The sequence below is a fragment of the Sturnira hondurensis genome, unplaced genomic scaffold (genome assembly GCF_014824575.4).
Source record: "Sturnira hondurensis isolate 20B ecotype Veracruz unplaced genomic scaffold, ASM1482457v3 Scaffold0006413, whole genome shotgun sequence".
NCBI classification, from domain to species: domain Eukaryota; kingdom Metazoa; phylum Chordata; class Mammalia; order Chiroptera; family Phyllostomidae; genus Sturnira; species Sturnira hondurensis.
The window spans coordinates 22,508,015-22,527,022 of NW_028079044.1; the positions used below are offsets into that span (position 1 = coordinate 22,508,015).

General features: G+C 49.6%; 1 long non-coding RNA gene across 2 annotated transcripts; it reads left to right on the forward strand.

Annotated features, from left to right (window-relative positions):
• Nucleotides 1-6,322: 6,322 nt before the first annotated feature.
• On the forward strand, nucleotides 6,323-18,586 carry LOC118988527 (uncharacterized). Of its 2 annotated transcripts, XR_005066795.1 has the most exons (4): nucleotides 6,323-6,351; nucleotides 16,063-16,188; nucleotides 17,081-17,269; nucleotides 18,303-18,586. It is a non-coding gene; the product is annotated as an uncharacterized LOC118988527 (long non-coding RNA). The 2 variants fall into 2 exon arrangements; XR_005066794.1 differs by lacking the exon at nucleotides 18,303-18,586 and having other exon boundaries at nucleotides 17,081-17,598.
• The last annotated feature ends 422 nt before the right edge of the window (nucleotides 18,587-19,008 follow it).

Sequence of the window (19,008 nt, forward strand, 5' to 3'; positions counted from 1 at the left end):
ATTGGAGTGATGCAGCCACAAGCCCAGGAACGTTGGCAGCATCCAGGATTCCAGTTTCTTCCAGGAACTGGAAGAGGTGGGAATGGATTCTCCTCTTTCCTAGAGCCTCTGGAGGGAGTGCAACCCTCCCAATTCCTCCGTTTCTGCCCAGGCGTACTGATTTCAGACTTGTGGCCTCCTGGACTGCGAGGGAATAGATTTCTGCTGTGGGAAGAGCCTCAGTTAGGCAGCCACAGGAAACTGTTACAACCAGGTTTGGGGGATGATCCAGGAAGCTCAGAGTCTGAAGTCCTCCGACCTCTGCATCTGGGAGGTCAGGTAGGGGATCCTAAGGGCATTTATGCCCGAGGCGGAAATGGACAGTGAGGCTGAGCTGCACTGGTGTTGCATTAAAAGATTTTAACAAAATGGTCCATAGACTCCAAGGAATCAAAGGTTGGAAGCCACCCACCTGGGAGTCCTTATTATGTACCTGCTGTGTGGTAGACCTACTAAGAATACAGTTATAGTAAGACTTGGGGTGTGGGTGGATTCATGTTGTTGAATCTGAGGTGAATCTCCTCCAGGCTGGGTTGCGAGCTGGAGTTGTCGGGACGCAGCAATTCCCAGGCTCATCCTTGCTGGCTGTGCTAAGGGGTCAGGCACCTGGCAGGAAGGGACTAGAGTCTGAAATCTTCTCTACCTGAAAGCAAATGCGTGCAGGGTGCTGGTCCCAAGGATGGGTGTTTGGCTCAGGTTTCTCCAGGAGTCAAGACAAGGACAGTGAAGAGGCACAGCCTGGAGTCCTTTCTGATCTGGAAGGAGGTTCGCGGGTTGAAGTATGGCACTGCCAAGCTCCAAGGGGCCTGGGAGGCCTGCAGCCGGAGTGCAGCGTGGGGCTGGACCGGCAGCTCAGAGAACTGTGCTGTGGATGCTCACAGCAGGCCTGCCCTGGACCTGTGCCCGCTTGGCCTGAGGGCGGGGGTGATGGCTGGGGAGGACAGAGGGGCCTCTGGGCCTCCCCTCTGCTGGCGGGCATGCTGGACAACCCAGACTTTGGGCCTGAGGGTTTCTGGACCTCAGTTTTCATGTGACACCTCAACCTAAGGATGGAAATGTATGTGACGTCTTCTTGGGGGCTGTCCATCGGCACTCTGGACCAAGAACTCTACCTTCTCAATTCACTGAGCCAGCTGGGAGGCGGCTATGGAAGCATCTTTTCCTCAACTTCATGGAAGAAACAGAGCTCAGGAAGGAGGGAGGGGCCCCATCAAATCAGGGAGAGAAAGGAAGGGGGGGTTAGCCAGGAGTGGGGGCTGGGGATGCTGAGTGGCATCCAGCAGCTGGAACATTCCAGCCCTTTCCTGAGAAAACGGCTGCAGGAAAAGTCCTGTTCTGTTCATTTTTTTTGTGGGGGCGCTGAGAACCTGACAGGGGAATACACTCATAGCTTCTGTGGGTCTGTGTGGCTCTGTCTCCCCTCTTTCAGTTTTTCTCTGTTTTTCTTCCTTTCTCCTGTTTCTCCATCCTCCTCTTCCCCCTCCAGCTCTCTGTTCTCTGTGTATGTCCCCGGGACTCTTCCCGTCTCTCTTTCCGCCCACCACTCATGTCTGCGCCTCTCTCCCTCTCTGGTATGCTCTCCCACACCCCCACACACAGAACCTGGCTTTATTTGAATCTCTGCGGATAAAGGGCCAGGATGTCTGAGGAAGCACCTGTGCTTTGACACTGTCCACGCCCACTTTTTAACCTTTCTCATTTATACTTTCTCATTCATCCTTTTAAAGTAAATACTTGTTCTCACTGTACTTTGTGCTTTTGTGGTCCCCTTATGAATCTTCCTCTGCTTTCCTCACCCAAATACCTTCCCAGCACCCCTCCCCCATCTCTCCAAGCTTGCCATAGGAGTCTCAGCTCCTGGGGGCCCAGGTAGGATCAGGGGCCTGCCGGGGGTGGTCAGCAGACAGCATGCCCAGAGAAGTCTGGTTCCTCCCCCTGACTCCTGCAAAGCCCCTCAGACAGGTGGAGGAGATAACAGCCGCCCCTCAGCTCTTAACACCCCAGGGCTACTCCCCCAGCCCCTGCCACCATGAAGCCCAGGAGTCCTTAAAGGGCAGGAGAAGGGTGCCCAGGTAAAGGCTGCAGAGCTCCCCCTTAGCACATGATTTAGAGCTGGGATGCTGGAGGGGGTGTCTGGGTCCTGCCTCTATTTCCGGTCACCTCTGGCAAGTCATGTAATCCCTTGGAGCCTCAGTATTTTTAATCTGGAAAATGGATATTTTATTTGCTCTACTTATTGCACAAATTTTCAGTGGTGTGAGCTGCCTCTGAGGGTGATGAAAACAAGGATAAGGCTAATGCTGACAGCAGCAACAGTCACAAGCTGCCCTGTTCTTAATGTGTAAACTCAGTCCTACAACAACCTCATGGGTAGGTGCTATCATCACCTCTGTTTTACACGAGAGGAAATGGAGGTTCAGCGAGGTTGTGTAGCTTGTCCGAGACTGCAGAGCTGTGAAGCGGCAGGGCTGAGACCCAAACCCAGCAGTCTAGCCCGAGACCTCACATCCTTACGGCAGTGTTTTCCTAATGGTCTGGGAAATGCTCTGCTATTCCTATACTTCCACGGCCTGGGAAGACAATGTTGGTGCCTCTCTCCCTCTGAGAATCTGTATTTACCGACCTGGCTCTATGGACAAGTTACCAGCAGGAGGGGATCCAGTCTTCAGAAGCGATTGTCCAGGTTGAGAGCGTGTGCTCATTTACCCCTGGGTCTCCTTAGGGGTAAGCAGTCCCTGGGAGGCAGGGAGGGCTTCTCCAGGGCTTCAGTGACCACCTGAGGTTTTAGGGGAGGTCTCCTCAGGCTTCGCTACCACAATCATTTATTTTTGAAGAATTCTTATTTCCAGTTTGGCACACCAGACCACTTGTTTGTCAGTCACATTCTTTCTGGTTCCTGCTTGCGTATCAACTTCAATGCCACCATCATAGTTTGTTTCCCTCCTGAAATCAGACTTTGAAGGGGACCCACCGTGCATTCATGCGCTTCTTCAACGAACATGACTTCCGTGTACAAGAAGGATACTGTGCTGCTCTCCCTGGGGGACATGACAGAGGAAATCTATATGGCCTTTGCCTCAAGAAACTTGTCGTCCATTAGCAACAATATGACACACACAGAGGCTGCTGGAACTGCCCAGGGACGCAGTGCCGCTGAAGTCATCACAGGACTTCAGGCAGAGCTCTCAGGGAAGCTTCCACGGAGGCAGAGAATTAAAAACTTTGAGTGCAGAGAGCCCCACACAGAGCTGTTTACATAAGGAAACTCAAGATACCATTTTCTTTCTCTCTCCTGTCACAGTGGCAGGTGGCAGTCTAGGCTAGTGGGACAGCTCAGCTGCCAGGGTCATTCAGGGGTCCAGTCCTGCTCTGTCCCGTCGCTTTGCCCCACTGTCCTGCTGGGCGTTGTCTTCCTCTGTGTGGCTAAACCTGCTCAGCGCCACACTGGCCTTCCAGCTGTGGGAAGGGCGGATGGAGGATGGAGGAACGCGCAACAGATGGCTTAGGGTGCAGACCCAGAAGTGGCTCCCATATCCTGTTCACCAGACCGGTCTTTGGACACATCTAGTTGTGAAGGAAGCTGGGAAATGTAGTCTGTAGGCAAGGGGCCAAGCGTCCAGCTAAAAGTTTAATGTGGAAGAAATGGGTAATGAGGGATCATTGTCTCTACCACAATGACTTGGCCTTGGCATATGGACAAGGTGTTGTTAGGTGGCAGTTAGAGAGGGCAGACATTCCAAGTGGAGAAAACAGCAGAGAGGTGGGAAGGTGTACGATGGATTTGCAGAGCCATCACATACCTGACACTGGGCGAGATGCTGGCAAGGCCACTGTGCTCAAGGGGCTGGGAGTCTCGGCCTGGTGTGGATGTGGGGGTGTGGGCATATCCCCTGTGTAGCATTAACAGCTCTGGTTAGCCTTTAGACATTTGTTCAGGCCATCTGGACTCTGCTCAGCAGCTGGGCCTCCTCGAGCTCCCTGGCCGCCCAGCTGAGGCTCAGCAGGCAGCAGTCTGTGAATTGTGGCTTCACCCTGCAAGGTGAATAAGTAAGTCACCCGGAAAGCATTAAGCAGTGAAAAACATCCCTTGAGCCAATCTGGTAAAGTAAATGCCCCAGTGCCCAGGTTTAAGGGCAGTGGAATTTCTGAGGAAGCCTCCTTAACTCTTTCTGGAACCATGAAAAGAGACAGCAGAGAGGAAGTGTGACATGGGAGCTGGGGCTGTAAGGAGCAGTGGAAATGACCCAGGTATGGAGAAAGGGACAAGAAATCACCAGGGATGCAGCCTCCCCTATGCTCTGTGTGTGTGTATGGTGGGCATGTCGTCTTCTTATCCTTCTGTCAAAAGCTGATTCCTCACTCAGGGCAATTCCTTCCTTCCTTCCTTCCTTCCTTCCTTCCTTCCTTCCTCCTCCCCTCTTTTTCTTTTTTCAGCTTAGCCCTTCAATCACTTGCATCAGAATCACCGCTATACTTGTACACATGCAGATTCCCAGCTGTAACCCAGGCACTGTGAATCTCTGAGGTCAGGGCCCAAGCATCTGTATTTTCACAAGCTTCCAGATGATCCTGATGCACAGTCCACTGGGAATTATTGACCTTAGAAGTACCTAAAGGTACTTCTAACAAAGCTAACTGTTGCTGCATTGGCATAAAGCAGTTGTGTGTGCTTTTAGGCGGAGTCCCCTTCTCTCCTTTGGAAGCTGGTCATAGGATTGGAGGCTTCTCAATTCAGAACAACCCTGACCAGTGAGCCAGTGTGGGCAGGTTAAGCACAGGTTAAGAATGAGGGCACATGCTTAGGGACAGATAGGGAGAGTTTGGGACTTGGAAAAATAGTAGAAAAGGAGCCACTTTCAATGGAGTCAGAGGCGCTATCCCAGAGGAGCCGCCTGGCATATTTTACTCCTCAAGACTTTGGAATGTGTAAACTGGTCAAAATGGCCTTCGGACTGGGTCTAAAGCAGGATTGCGCCCAAGCAATTGTTTGTTATAAGGATGATGCTGGAAATGAAAGACATTCATTAGAATTAGCATCACGAGGCTAGATAACATGCACCCATAGAAATGCCTTGCTTCTCTTCACCTTTCTCATGAATATCCCTTGCTTTCGCGCCCCCCCTCCCCCCATGGGAATACTGTTTGTATTTTCCCCTGTTTCCAGAATTCATTTGGATCCCAAATGCTTGTTGGCTCTTACTTTGGGCTTTTCTTTTCAGATTAACAGACTCAATTTGAGTGGTAGGTCCAGGGGCCAGAATCCAACAGTTCCTACTTCTGTCTCCTTCCAAGACAGTGGAGCTTCACCGCCTGCTTCCTCCTGGGCATTCTGGTTGCGTTAGTGTAGGAGGCTGGTTAGGTAGTAACCAAAGAGAAGGGCAAAACTGGCTGAGCCTGATTGAGTGGGACACTACAGCTCCACAGGCACTCCAGGGAGTAGCCAGAACTGCCCCTCCAGATGGATGAACATCCCCGTGTGCAGGAAGGAGCAGCTTTCCAATCACCCCAGAGAACAACGGGCCAGTTCCCCCCGGATTTGGGTGGGGAGGGAGCAGCAGTTAGGGGGGGCAGTCCACTTCCTGAGTGCCTGAAGAGTAGAAGCCAAATGCTGACTGCTAAGGGGAGGAGACAAATCTGGGGAAAAGATCAGATAGGATAAGGGTGCCAGCCCAGGAAAAACCAGGAGAGCAATTGGATAGTTTGAATGAAAGCCTGCCCTCTCCCAAGCTCCCCCAAATGTAGGGAAGCTTAACAAAGACCCCAGTCTTTTTTTTGGAGCTGTATGGGCCAGAGTACAGCTGGGAGTAGAGACTGAGCTAGACTATTGGAGCCTCAGGTGCCCTCCTGCTGGGCTGGGTGGGACAAATGCGGGCCTGCGGCCTGGGAAGCTGGACTTCTTCTGCAGCAAGATGGAGCCGAACTACCTGGTCATGGATGAGGCATCAGGCATGGTGCATCTGGGGGTGTAACTGAAAGCAAGTTCAGCTGCCGGCCACTACAAAAGTCAATGCTTGAGAGGCAGGTGCTGATGTAAAGGAAAGTGGTTTCATTTAGATGCTGGCCACCTGGAAGGGGGTGGGGGACTCATGTCTCAAAGCCCATCTCCCCATCTTGGTGGGGGCAGAGGTTTTTATAAGGAGGGAGAGGGGAACAGAACAAAAAGATCAAGGGAGGGGTTTGCAAAGTTCTCTACATGCAGACAAGCACAGTCCATTCCAGTGAGGCAAGTGATGGTCTGGAGCACGATCCTGGTTTCACCATCCTGGCTTCACCTCCTCTCAGATTCACGTCATCCTGGCTCCACGGTTGAAGGTCAGCAAATCCCCCAGAGCTGGGATGCCTGAAGGTCGGGGTCTGTATCTTTTGAAGGTAGTTCCTAGGATTCTTATATACACATGCTGCTCATCTACAAGCCAAATATTAGTCAGAGTCCGCACTTACAGAAACAATGAGAAAAGAATGGTGGGGCGGGTTGCAATTCCCCACCATTACAGTTTCCCACTGCTACAGGGGCACCCTGACAACGCTGACCAGCTTCTGCTGTTGGACCCACTGGGGAAGCACCTGGTCAAGTGCTGAAGCCTTTTCAAGGCCATCTCTGCCCGACGTGTCCTTCTAGTAGTTCTGCCACTATCGTGAATGTCCCTGAAGTGTGTTTCCTGCGACACTTTCAAGAACCTGTTTCCAGACCAATCCTCTTAAAGTAACAGGGGACTAAGCCTTCCCTATGTGCTTCAAGCCTAGAAAATGCTGGAAGCTGTGCTACTATCTGAGGCAAGGAAAGGCCTGACTGCCTACACAACTTAGGGAGACAGGAGCTGACGGGGTGGGGGTGGGGGGCAGGGAGGCTAAGATTCTTGCTCCTCCCCTTCCTTCCCTGTCTCTTTCTAAGGACCGTTCTCCCCATTCCATCTCCTATCTGGGGCTGGCTGCCAACGGGACAGCTTTGCTTTGCTGAACCCCCAGGCTGCTGGTGTTTTAACTTTTCTGGCATGATTCCTGTAAGAGGAACTTGAAAATAACATCTTGAGTGGCACCATGCTCGAACAGTCACATGTGAGGAACCACACATACAAGCATGTTGATGTAGGGAATGCATCAGTAGGGAGTCCACAGCCTTCTTCCAAGATGGCACCAAGAGCTTCAGATATGGCTGGGACTGAACACACCCTTGAACGATAACTTAGGAAAAAGAATGTGTTAACGCTGTGAATGTGCTGAACACCACTGGGTTGTACACTTTAAATGTGAACTGTGTGCCATGTGAACCATACCTCAATAAAACTACTACCCACCCCCCCCACCCCCCCGCCAGGAAGAATTAACTGCTGATTTCCTGGAAAAGTATTTTCTCATTTTAAGACATAATAACCAGCCTGCACAGGACTTGGTTTTCTCTCCTACCCTATCCTCTTTAGAAATACCAGCATGTGATCATCCATCAAGACCACAGAGCCCAACCCAGCCCCACCCCCACAAACCACGTTCCGATTAAAAGGGTGAAATCTGACAAATCCCCAAAAAGCCAAAGTGGCTTTTCTTCAGGTTTCGGTTTCACACCGAATCCTTGGTACCGTGAATAATATAAGGTAGCGTTTAGCACAGGAAGAGTTACGCACCAGGCATAGCCTGAGCACATTCAGCCGGTGAGAACTCTAAAGGGTAATGCCGGCAGCGTCTGCTGTTCACAAGTGAGAAGCCTGAAGCATGGTTTGAGTAAATGGCTCAAAGTCACACAGCTGGTCCAAGGCCGAGCTGTGTGAGTTCAGTCTCAGGTTCTAACCTTGGCTGCACGTTGGAAACATCTGGAGAGCTTTGCAATCCACTGGCCTGCTTCCTGCCCCTGGAGATACCGATTTCATTGATTTGGGGTGTGGCCTGAGCGTCAGGCGTGTTTCTGTTTTGTGGAGAGCACACTAAGTGATTCTAATAAGAACTACCCGCCGGAGTCCAAGGTGTATCAGAAAGAGGCTGTTGAGTCTTTGCAGGCACCATGCTCATGACTAGACTGGTCATCACTGGCAGCGTGGTGAACTCCTCTATTTGGGGTTAATGGAGAGAAGAGGAATGTTGAGTCTTGGGCAGTGGCTGTGGCCACAGGCTTCTGCACAATTTGTCAGGCCCTGTCTGATGCTTGGCCTCTGCTAGCCTCCTCTTCCCACAGTTGGAAACCGTGTTCTCACCCCTGAATCCAGCCCCACCTCACCAGAGCCTTCTGCCTAAGTGTTGCCCTGGGTGGATGGGGGTGGCGGGGAGCTCAAGGCAGCTCAAGAATGTGTGTCAACAGCAAGAATTCCTGGTTGTTAATTGACCCAGACTTAGGTTAAGTTCCCGTAATCAGCTTTTGGACTTTGTGTTGGGTCTGCGCTGTGGACCTAGGTAAGGCTCTGTCCAGGTCACCAGGAATTCTGCTCCCTTCTCAAGCGTGACCGCCGCACTTCACTTCAGGGCAGGACAAGGCTCTCTTCAGCCTCTGGTCCCCGTAACTGCTTAGAATTGCAGCCCCCAGTTCCTGTCCCTCAGTCTAGTTTTGTGCTGGCTTCCCTTGGAGTCTTGGCAGGTTGCTTCCTATGAAATGGTCTTACAGACGCACCATCTTCATTTTCAACTCTGGTTAAGGGTCTGCCCTTAAAATAGAAAGGTATAGTAGAGCCTCTGACGTTAATATGAAAATTAGGTTAGAAACACACAGTTAAAAGCAACTGGGAAACCTGGGCCTGAGAATATGATACCCCACCCCCACCACCTCTTGGTGGTGGGCTGCCCCCCTTTCACAGCACGCTGGGGAGGCCGAGGCTGAAGGAGGGGCAGGCTCTCTGCCTGTACCCTCCCAATGCCCCCAACTCCGGGCTGGCTTCCTCATGTCTCTTCCATCAAGAGGCAGATGCAGGAAAGGACCAAAGTCTCCAAAGTTTCTCCAAACTTGACGAGCTCAGCAGGAAACTGACTAGACTCCGCTGAAATATGTGAGCCTGGCTAGACCCTTGGCTCTCACCATTGCCCTGGATGGACCTAGACAAGGCCTGGCTTGCAGAAGGACAAAAACACGGTGAGGTTCTGGTGGTTTCCGGAGAAGCCATACTACTAATAGTGTCAGACTTCACCTGCTGGTTCCTTCCTTGCACATTTGTTCCTTTCACTGCAGGCATCATTGCCCACGCTGGTGGCACTGACTGCCGTGGGTCAGAGGCTGAGTCCGGTGTCTTGAGTGCCACTGGGACCCAGGCACAGCTCTGAGTCCTGGGGGGTGGCCCATAGTGAGCAGGAGAAAGAAGTTGGGAACCCTGGCAACAGAGGTCTAGTTCAAGAAGAAAGTTCATGTATAATACCCGCCCCCTGCACTCCTCCACCCCCCACACAAGGGGTCCCCAGAATTCCCTGAGATGTGTGTGGGAGGGGCTGGAGTTCACCAGGATGGGAGGGGATGGAGGCGCAGAAAGACCATCCTGGGTGACTCACTGTCCTGCTATTTTTCACTCCAGCCTCCTGTCGCCTGGGAAATGTGCTGACTTCCAGTGGCTGGACTTGTGCTTTCTCTCTGTCCAGACTGGTGTTCTCTCCTGATGCCCACACCTCCAGGGCATCCTGACTTCCAGAATTCAAGACCTCAGACACAGCGTGTCCCAGAGCAATCTCTTCTTCCCCTCCCAATGCTTTCTCTGCTGTTCTCTCAGTCTCCAGAGTGACACTGCCCAGCCAGCTGCCCGGCCAGAGCCCTGGAAAGCAACTTGATTCCATCTTTCCTTCAGTTTGTCACTCCCAATTAGCCATCGGACCCTGCCGGCCACCTCCTCAACTCCTCTTGTTTCCTTTGCCTTTTTTCATCTTTGCTGTTCTGGCCAGTGCTCAGGGGTGACCCTTTGCAAGTCATGTCCTCTTCTTCACCCTCCTCATCCCCACAGCTCCCAGAGTGGCCTTCCTGGTGCTGTCACTGTCCTGCTCAGCATTTTTAGGTGGCTCTTGTCACCTTTGGAAGTGAAGCTCACCCCACCGCACAGCTACAAAACAGTTGTCATAGTGGCTGATTTGCCTGTCCGGACTTCAGCTTCCTCCAGCACTTCCTGTGACAGCCATTCTGAACGCTGTGGGGGTGGGGTGGGGGGACTGTAGACAGGGGGGGGGGCGCACTGTAGACTGGAGGGACTTCCAGCCTCCCCAGAGGGAATGGTAGAGAATAAGGAGTTTCCTCTCTGTTCTCCGGGGTTGGTGGGCTGTTTGTTGGTTTGGGAGAAGACGCTAAGCCCTCTTAGCCGGATGTCTTCCTCCTCCACTTTGGCAGATAGATGCATTTGGATCTGTTTTCTAATGCTTGTTGACTGAAAAGGGCTTTGCTCTGAGAAGCGGAGGTCAGAAGTTTTTGGGGGAGGAGTTCAATCTACAGGTTGAAAACCCCATTCATTGGGAAGTCCTTGGAAAGCCCATTTCCTCCAGAGGGCTATTATGGTCCCCTAAAACACTAGCCAAAACAGGTTCTCTAAACCCTCTGCTCCTTCCTTCCTGAAATGTTCTGTCCTTCTTGTGGCCAATTTCCCTGTGTCCGCTCTCACTCAGGCCCCACGTCAGTAATGGCCACCCCCCCTGCCCCTCCCGCGTCACGCGGGTGCCCCTTCACCAACCTTTCACCACACCGGGCGCCGCATTCTCCATGCTTACAAGTTCCCCATTCTATTGCAGTCTCTAATGCGGGTTGTTTTCCCCTCCTTTTCATCTTTGTGGCCCTGGTTGCTGGCACGAGGTTTGGTACACAATATTTTGCATGATAAAATTTGCTGAGCAATTCAGTTCAACATGGTCTAATCAGCTGTCAGTGTAAGAAATGTCCAAACCTGTAAGACTTTTTATGAGTTTATTTGAGCCAAACCAAGGTTGATTGCTGGGAAGCAAAATCTCAACGGATTGAGAAAGTGTTCCAGAAAATGGCAGTTTTACCACTTATTTTCTACATTAGAATCACAGGGGGAAGGAGTAAGGGGGCTGCATGAAATCCATTGGCGACAGATTAGGGAGGTGGGGGAGAGCAAGGGCGGGGGATCTCTGGGATTGGTCTCTATGTCATTTAATTCTGCTCTGCTCTTGGTTATTTCCTTCCTTCTACTTGCTCTGGGCTGTCTTCGTTGTTGTTCTTCGAGTTCTTGCAGGCGTAGGGTTAGGTTGTTTGCTTGAAATGTTTCTATCTTCTTTAGGTAAGCCTGTATTGGGATTGGATAAAAAGTAAAAGGAACAGACAAACTTCTCTTACATATGTGGGTGTAGGATAGTTAACAGTTAACAATGAACACGATAATAATAATGACGAGGGGAATTTGTGGTCTCTGCTTTGGTGCAGTGTTTGTGTCCTGAGGGGTCTGGAAACAGGAGATTATCCTGCCATTCCAAAGACAGGCTGTTCCAGAAGCAAGAACACAACAGAAGGGCTCAGTTAAGGTAGAGACTGACCTTTGTCAGGAAAGAACACCGGCCTAGGACATGACTGCGTGCATGACTCAAGTTTTAATTTCAGACCAGCCCGTGTGGTTACTTTAGCTCTCCGAGTTTGTCAGGCACCCACACAGGCCTCCCCTGAGCTTGTCAGGGTTAATATGTGGCGCCTTTTCATCCACACGGCCTGTGTTATGTTCTAGACACTGTGCTAAGAAAGCACTGGGGTACAAGAGTGAATACGATGCTGACCCCTGGAGGTGTATGGTCTAATGCAAAAGGCACACACACTTGCAATTAAATAATTGTCAAGTAATACGGTAAATCCTACACTTAATCTGTGAAGATGCAGCTCTTGTGTGGTTAAGAAGTACTGGATCTGGTGTTAGGACCTGGGTTTAAATCCCACCTTCTTAACCCACCAGCCTCTGTTTTCACGGCTCTGAAATGAGAATAATAGCACCTGTCTCAGGAGGTTAAGGACAAAATGAGAGAGTGTGTAGAAGCCCTGAGCCTGGTTACCGGACACGTAATATATGACTGATGAGTGTTTGTGAGGTCGTCTGTGCTGTGCCCTGTGGGAGCCCAGAGCCTTTGATTTTACCTGGGCAACTGGGCAGCTGGGCAGGTGGGTACAGAGGAGTGACACTGGCCTTGAGGTGCAGAGAGAGCAGCTGTAAATTGCATTTCTGGACCGATGCCCTCAAGCTGGGCTGTCACTCAGGAAAGCTGTGGGGAGGTGGCTCCCAGAGGAGTGGCAGTGAGCTGACAGGACAAGCCATGGCGTCTGTGGTAATGTGTCCCCCCTGGCACAGCGCAGAAGCTGCTGAGTCGGCTGAAGCCCAGAGGACTCTGTTTCACTCTGAGGGAGCTGGAAGCTGAAGGACAGGCTGGACAGGGCTTTGGTGCTGGGACTTTGTGCCCTGCTGTGCTACCAGAGCAGTTAAGGAGCCCTGCCTGGCCCCTTCCATGGAGCCTCAGCCCAGATTCCTCAAGTGAGTTCCAGCCTGAATTCAGAGTACACGGGCTTTTTGCTTGGGACTTTGTTTGGGGTGCAGTTCTTGCCCCACTGGCAGGTTTAGAGGTCAAGTGGACCCAGGGTGAAAGCCTAGCCCTTTAAGTTTGTAAATTCGGGCAAGCAGGCTAACCTCTGGAAGATAGATCCTTCCCCTTTTTAAAATGGAATAACACTGTCTACCTCTCAGGGTTGTTACCAGAATTAAGTAAGAAGAGGTGTGTTTTCTTAGTTGGGACAGTGAAGACCTTTGGACCTGACTTTTATTACAGCAGCTGTGTGGAACGGTTATGGAAACCACCTGAAGATTCCAGGCTTTTCAAACTTTCACACCCTCCGAGGTCTATACAATGCAGATTCCCATCTAGCATACCTGGGGGGTGAGCTATGTATGAGCCCTCCTTTCTAGCAGGCCCCCAGTGCGCAGCGGCCCCTTGGGGACCGCACGTGTTCAGGTGCGGCAGGCTGTAGGTGCCCGCTTTCTGCCCCGGCTCCACCGCACAGACTCCTCCTCGTCCTTACCCTGTTCCACTAGCTGGTCCAGCCAGGTCAGCCGTCCCCAACTCCCTGCACGCTCCCTGCACGCTGCCAGACGAATCTTCCGAAGTGGAAGAGACGATGGCTGCTGTACAGCTACTAGGGATTGCAGTAGCCCTGCTTTTGCTGGGAGAGGGAAGGGAGGGCAGAGTTGTCTCAGGGGTGGGATGGCCTTTTCTCTACATAACACCCCTGAGGATGCTTGGCTTGTGGAAGGTGAGTCATCTAGGGCTTGTTTTTAAAGAGACCGTAAGTGGTGGGAGGCTTAGCAAGACAGGAGGCTGTTTCAGACTTGACTTCCCTCTGTGTGGGGGACGGTTGCTGTTGTTAGGTTCTTTGCTAGACTCAGTTTCTCTGTTGGGAAAGGGCTTCAGAGGACCCTGGAAGCCCTGGCCCATCAGCGGTGAGAAGAAGCTGCTCTGGGAAGGAGGCCAGGTGAAAGGCCCTGAGCCCTGCCCTCTGTCTGCTCTGCTCAGGTCTGGGGAAGAAGAGGGAGGGCTGGCTGGGTACCTTGGCCTTGTGGAAACAATGGTCGCACCAACATTCACAGATTAAGTCCTGGTTTAAAGCTCAAAGCCATCTCTACAATGTTCCTGGAGGTTCTCTGGAGAAAAGAGGAAAATGGGCCAATGGATGCTGAGGACTAGGGTTGATGTCCCAGTTGAGGGGCTCCAGGCACTGCCAGGGGCGGGATCCTGCACGGGCCTTCCCCTCATCTGGGAGGGCTTCCCGTTGCCCCTTTCGGGTAGCTGTAGCTTCAGCCGGCAATAAGCGCTGTGCTGGCCTCCCATGGTTCTAATGCCAAGAAATATAAAATGGAGATTCCCTGAACTGTGCAGACAGAGCTGAACGAAGAGGGCCACACGGCAGAGTCTGCTGCTGGTGGTGGCAGGGGGCAGGGGTTGCGCTCTCAGGTCGGATCCGAAGAGTGGATCCGGAGGAGCGTAATTTTCTGGCTGATGAATGAGAAAATGCAGATGGCAATTCTTGCACGTAAACCACATTCAAGAGGACATCGGGGCCCCTGTGAGGCTTTATGTACTTTTTCGGTCTTTTTTTCATATAAGAGATGATTGGCATGAGCCCGGCTGCTCTGTGAGCTAAACACAGATGTGCACTTGCAGCTGTAGTTGCACTTGGGATGGCAGGAGGAAATGGTATATTGTACATTAACAAGCAACTAATTAAAGAGAGGAAGCTGACTGTCCACTGATGGCCGTGTTTCTGCTGTGACAGCGCCGATGTACGGCAAGGAAACGTTTTACACCAGGGGAGGACCTGGAGGTGATCTATAGCAAATTATTTTACACATATGGTGGTTCTGTGGAATTAAAAAACCAACTGTGTTCTTATAATATTCTTCTTTCATTTATTAGTCTACTTCCGGAAAGTAATGGAGGCAACTTATAATTAAAAACATATATGTAAACTGGGCAACTTAAATGTCAAAAATCAAAAAGAGATTAGAAACCAGAGAGGAAGTGGAAAGAAAATTCTGCTGAGAACCAAGGGCAAGAAATACTAGGCATTAAATATAATTCTGACTGTCTCTTTTTTGCTTTTCCCACCTTCCTATGTATGTATGTGACCCTGAAGAAGTCATACTTCCCATGGCTCCCTCCAAACAAGTTACAAAAAATTTCATCAGCAGTTCAAAGCCGGGTCTGGATCAGTGTTTGGCAGCTTTCAGAGCCCCAAGACAGTGCTCAGGACCACTCTTTTTGGCCCTGTGGCCCCGGCTCTGCTGCCCTCGGCTCACCTGGACGGTCACTGCTCACTCTCCCTACTGTCATAGCTCACACAGTAGGTGTGCAGGTCAGTGTCCAGCAGAGAGGCAGGGCTGGCGAGTACAGTTTGAGGCCTGATGCCACTCCTGAGAGAGGGACAGTCTTGCAGCTTGTTCTGAGTCCCCTTGGAATTTGGGGTGTGAAAGCAGCAGCCAGGGAGAAGCCAAGGGTGGGGAGAGACAGGAGTCTGGATGGCAGGCCGGGCCTCAAGGCCATGTTGAATATGGGACTCTGTTTGTGTTTGAAGTAGGGAAGTGACCTGGTCAGATCTGATCCTCATGTGCAGGCAGCACTGGGCCCCCAGCTACCGCGTGGGTGACAAACCTGAACACTCAGCCCACCGGAGAAGCATTTCGTGTAGAGCTCAGCAGTGGACTCTAGCTTGGGCTGAAGGTGACAGGTCCATATTAGAGGCTCATGTCCCATCTGGGCTGCCTGCCTCACCTGTGTCAACTCCCCCTGGTCTCAGTCTCTCCCCACACCTTGTTTTCTGTGCTCCAATCATATCGTAGATCTTTAAGTTCCTCAAAAGAGCTGTGTTCTCTCTTGCCTCTGGGCCTTCCCATGCCAGGTTCCTCATCCATGAATGTAAACCCATAGCCTTCACTTGGCTAATGTCTACTTCTTCCTTAAGGAACATCTCCCTGATACCTCACCCCAAGTCAGGCAGTTTTCATATTGCAGTTCCCCTTTGAAATATTCACCTCACTTGTGATTATGTGGGTGGGGTGGATACATGTTTGAGTTGTTGAGATACCTGACTCACTTACTTGCTCTGGCCCAAGGTGTTGATGTTATGAGCTGGAGGTTTCCCAGGCTACCATTTGTAGTGTTAAAGAGAAAACCACAGGCCCAATGTGGCATCACTTGTGTCAAAGCTCATGCCCTAATTGCTGTTTTGAACTACACTAGAAATGTAATCTTAAACAACCAGTCTGGAATATTCTGGTCAACACTGATGAGGTGTTCAATCTGTCAGGTGTGCCCTCTCCACGCCACCCATAGGCAGAGAGGCATCTGTACAATAAAATCTTTGCATTCCCTTCCACCTGCAAAAGAAGCTGTCATGGGCTAAAATAATTCCTTCCTTCCTCTGGAAATAGCTCCCTTGCTCTACCTTCTTCTGTAAAAGCCTTCCATTTTGTACAGCCCCCAGAGCCCGTCTATTGAAATAGTTGTTAGATGGGATGCTGCCCAGCTCATGAATTGTTTAATAAAGCCAATTAGGTCTTCAAATTTGCATGGTTGCATTTTGTTCTTTAACAGACTTCATGACATGTTGGGACCAAAGCAAACTTCCAACGGCATTCTGGACAAAGTGAAGCACAAGCATGACTCCCACAAACTCTGTCACGAAGTCACGGTGTTTCTAGCCATTTTGGAGAGCTGTGGGTAAATCCCTCTCAGTTTGGACCTTTCTGTCTCTTTTCATCAAAGCTCCCAATCTAACTGGCTCTACTTTACAGGCAAGTCAGCTGGACTTGGCAGATAGTTCCACCAGGAGCCAAGCCTTTAGCCTTTTGGACTGTAGTGCCCCCAGCAGAAAACGCAAGCTCTTAACTCTGTTCCTGGATTCCACATTAGGAAGAGATGATTGGCTAGTCTACAAGCTCCCATTTGCTTGGAATCAGCCCCCAGATTCCGTTTTGGGAACTGCTGGTGGCAGCTGAAGTTCTCCATTTTGTTTGGAATCTGTGTCCTTATTCTTTGGGTTTGTTGATTCAGTCCTTTTCTCAACCCAAACTTCCATAGGAATTGTCTGTGGTTATTGTCTGGGATTGAACTGGGGCTGGCAGGAGGCCTCAGGTGACTATTGAGAAATGGGATTTATTAGAGCCAAAGAATCGAGCATGCTACCTTCCGGCAGACCTGCTTACTTTATGTTTAAGGATGATAGATCTTTGAATCTGTAGAGATTTGCAAAGAAGGCAAAATTTGCTGGAGACAGCCTAGAGTTATAATGGCCATTATGAGGAACATTCCAATTAGGCAATAACATTAAAACAGTGCACTTGAAATTACAGGTTCCCAATTGAGCAAACAGAATGAGATACTTATTTATTTATTTTAAATGATTGATTTTTAGAGAGAGAAACATCAGTTTCATGTTCCACTTATTTACATTCACTGGCTGCTTCTTGTATGTGGTCTGACCAAAGATGGAACCCATAACCTTGGCATATCAGGGTAGGCAACACTCTAACCAACTGAGCTACCTGGCCAGGGAGAGACACTTATTTTAATCGGCATGTAGAAGCTTACAAAAGTTTTCGAAATTCCACAGTAGCTTCATTGAAAGATTTGTTGCAAAAGACCAATGAAAAATTACATTTTGACTGGAATGTCATGATTGAGAGAGATGTGCCTGGACTCTGGATGTCACCAGAAGGCTTTACTTTGAAGGCATTGAGAGTCCTGTTGAGAAAGAGCCTGGTACACTGCTTATTCACATGGTTCATGGCAGCCTTTCCAGGTAAGGAGTGAAGGTTGCTTTTCTGGGAGGTGGCAAAGAAAGGACCTCATGATATTTTGGGTACCTTGAGAACTTGAAGAACCCACCCGAATCTATAGTTATTGCAGGCAAAGCCAAATGACATCTATGTGGCTGGACTTCTTTTGCCCTGGGGGGGGGGCTAATTAAAACTCAATCTGATGATTATTCATGATACTCCAGCAAAGCAGACTTAAAAGAGCCTATATGATCAATTACTATTCTTGTGTTTATGCACATATCAGATCAAATCAAAACTGAATTTCATACAGTAAATGGTATTTAAAAAATATTTTTATTGATTATGTGTGAAGTTGTACCATCCCCGCCCCCGCTCCTTAGTTCATGTCCCTAGGTCATACACGTAAGTTCTTTGCCTTCTATATTTCCTATACTATTCTTAACTTCCCCCCTGTCTATTTTGTACCTACCATTATGTTTCTTATTTCCTGTACCTCTTCCCCTATTTTCCCCCTTCACCCTCCCTGCTGATAATCCTCCATGTCTTGATTTATCTATCTTTGATAAAAATGAGGGTGACTTTAAGGGAAAAATTGTGTTTCAATAGAATTTATAGTACGTGGTTATGGATATTAGACTCTAATTCAGTTCATTGTCTTCAAAATTTTATTTTTCACCTATAAACTAAACTGAATCCTGAATTTTTCTAGTTTCTTAAATATTTGGCTACAAGTCTCCAAACTAATGTCTCATTTTTCTTCCATCCTTTGACTTGGAATTATTGAAAACTACTGATGAAGTGTAAGCCATACTGAATTTACCTGAGCACCTGATAACATCACCAGAGATATTCAATTGCAGATAAAGAGCATCTATCAGACTGTTACTGTTTGCTTTTATTCCAGTAAGCGAAACTTAAAGCCTTCTTGACTGACAGTCTTACAGATTCAGAAACTGATTTATAATTTGCTGTGATCATTAACCTTTGTTTTTTCTTCTGTTCTCATAGAAACACTCCGTATTAAATACCTGATTGCTTGTTTACATAATATAGGTCTCACTCCGGAAGCCCGTCTGCATCCCTGCCTCCTCGCATGAGACTCAACCATTTAACTGAACTGACTTCTTTCAGGACTAAGTAATTGAGCCAACGATATGGAACACTCTATCACACTTTGCTTCTGGAGTAACACAACGCTAGCTTCTTGACCCTGTGGCTGGGGAAGGAGAAGCCTCTTGGCCATGTAGCAGCAGTGTGGGGTCTTGGCCATGTGGTTTGAAAGGATACAGGGGGACTCCCACTGGCTTGCCATGAAGAAGTGCCACGCAGCTTTGGATTAAGAAAAAGATGGCGCAAGAAGAACTCAAAGTCCCAGAGCTGATAACTCTAAGCGACCAAGAGATTGCCAGCCTCTCAGACGCACAGTTCAAGACACTGTTTATCAGGATGCTCACAGAACTGGTTGATTATAGTCACAAATTAGAGAAACATATGAAGGCTAAACTAATTGAAATGAAGGGAGATGCACAGGAAACCAATAGTGATGGAAAAGAAACTGGGACTCAAATCAATGGAATGGACCAGAAGGAAGAACAAAACATCCGACCAGAAAGGAATGAAGAAATGAGAATTCAAAAAAATGAGGAGAGGCTTAGGAACCTCCAAGACATCTTTAAACGTTCCAACATCCAGATTATAGGGGTACCAGAAGGGGGAAGGAAACAGCCACAAATGGAACACTTATTTGAACAAATAATAA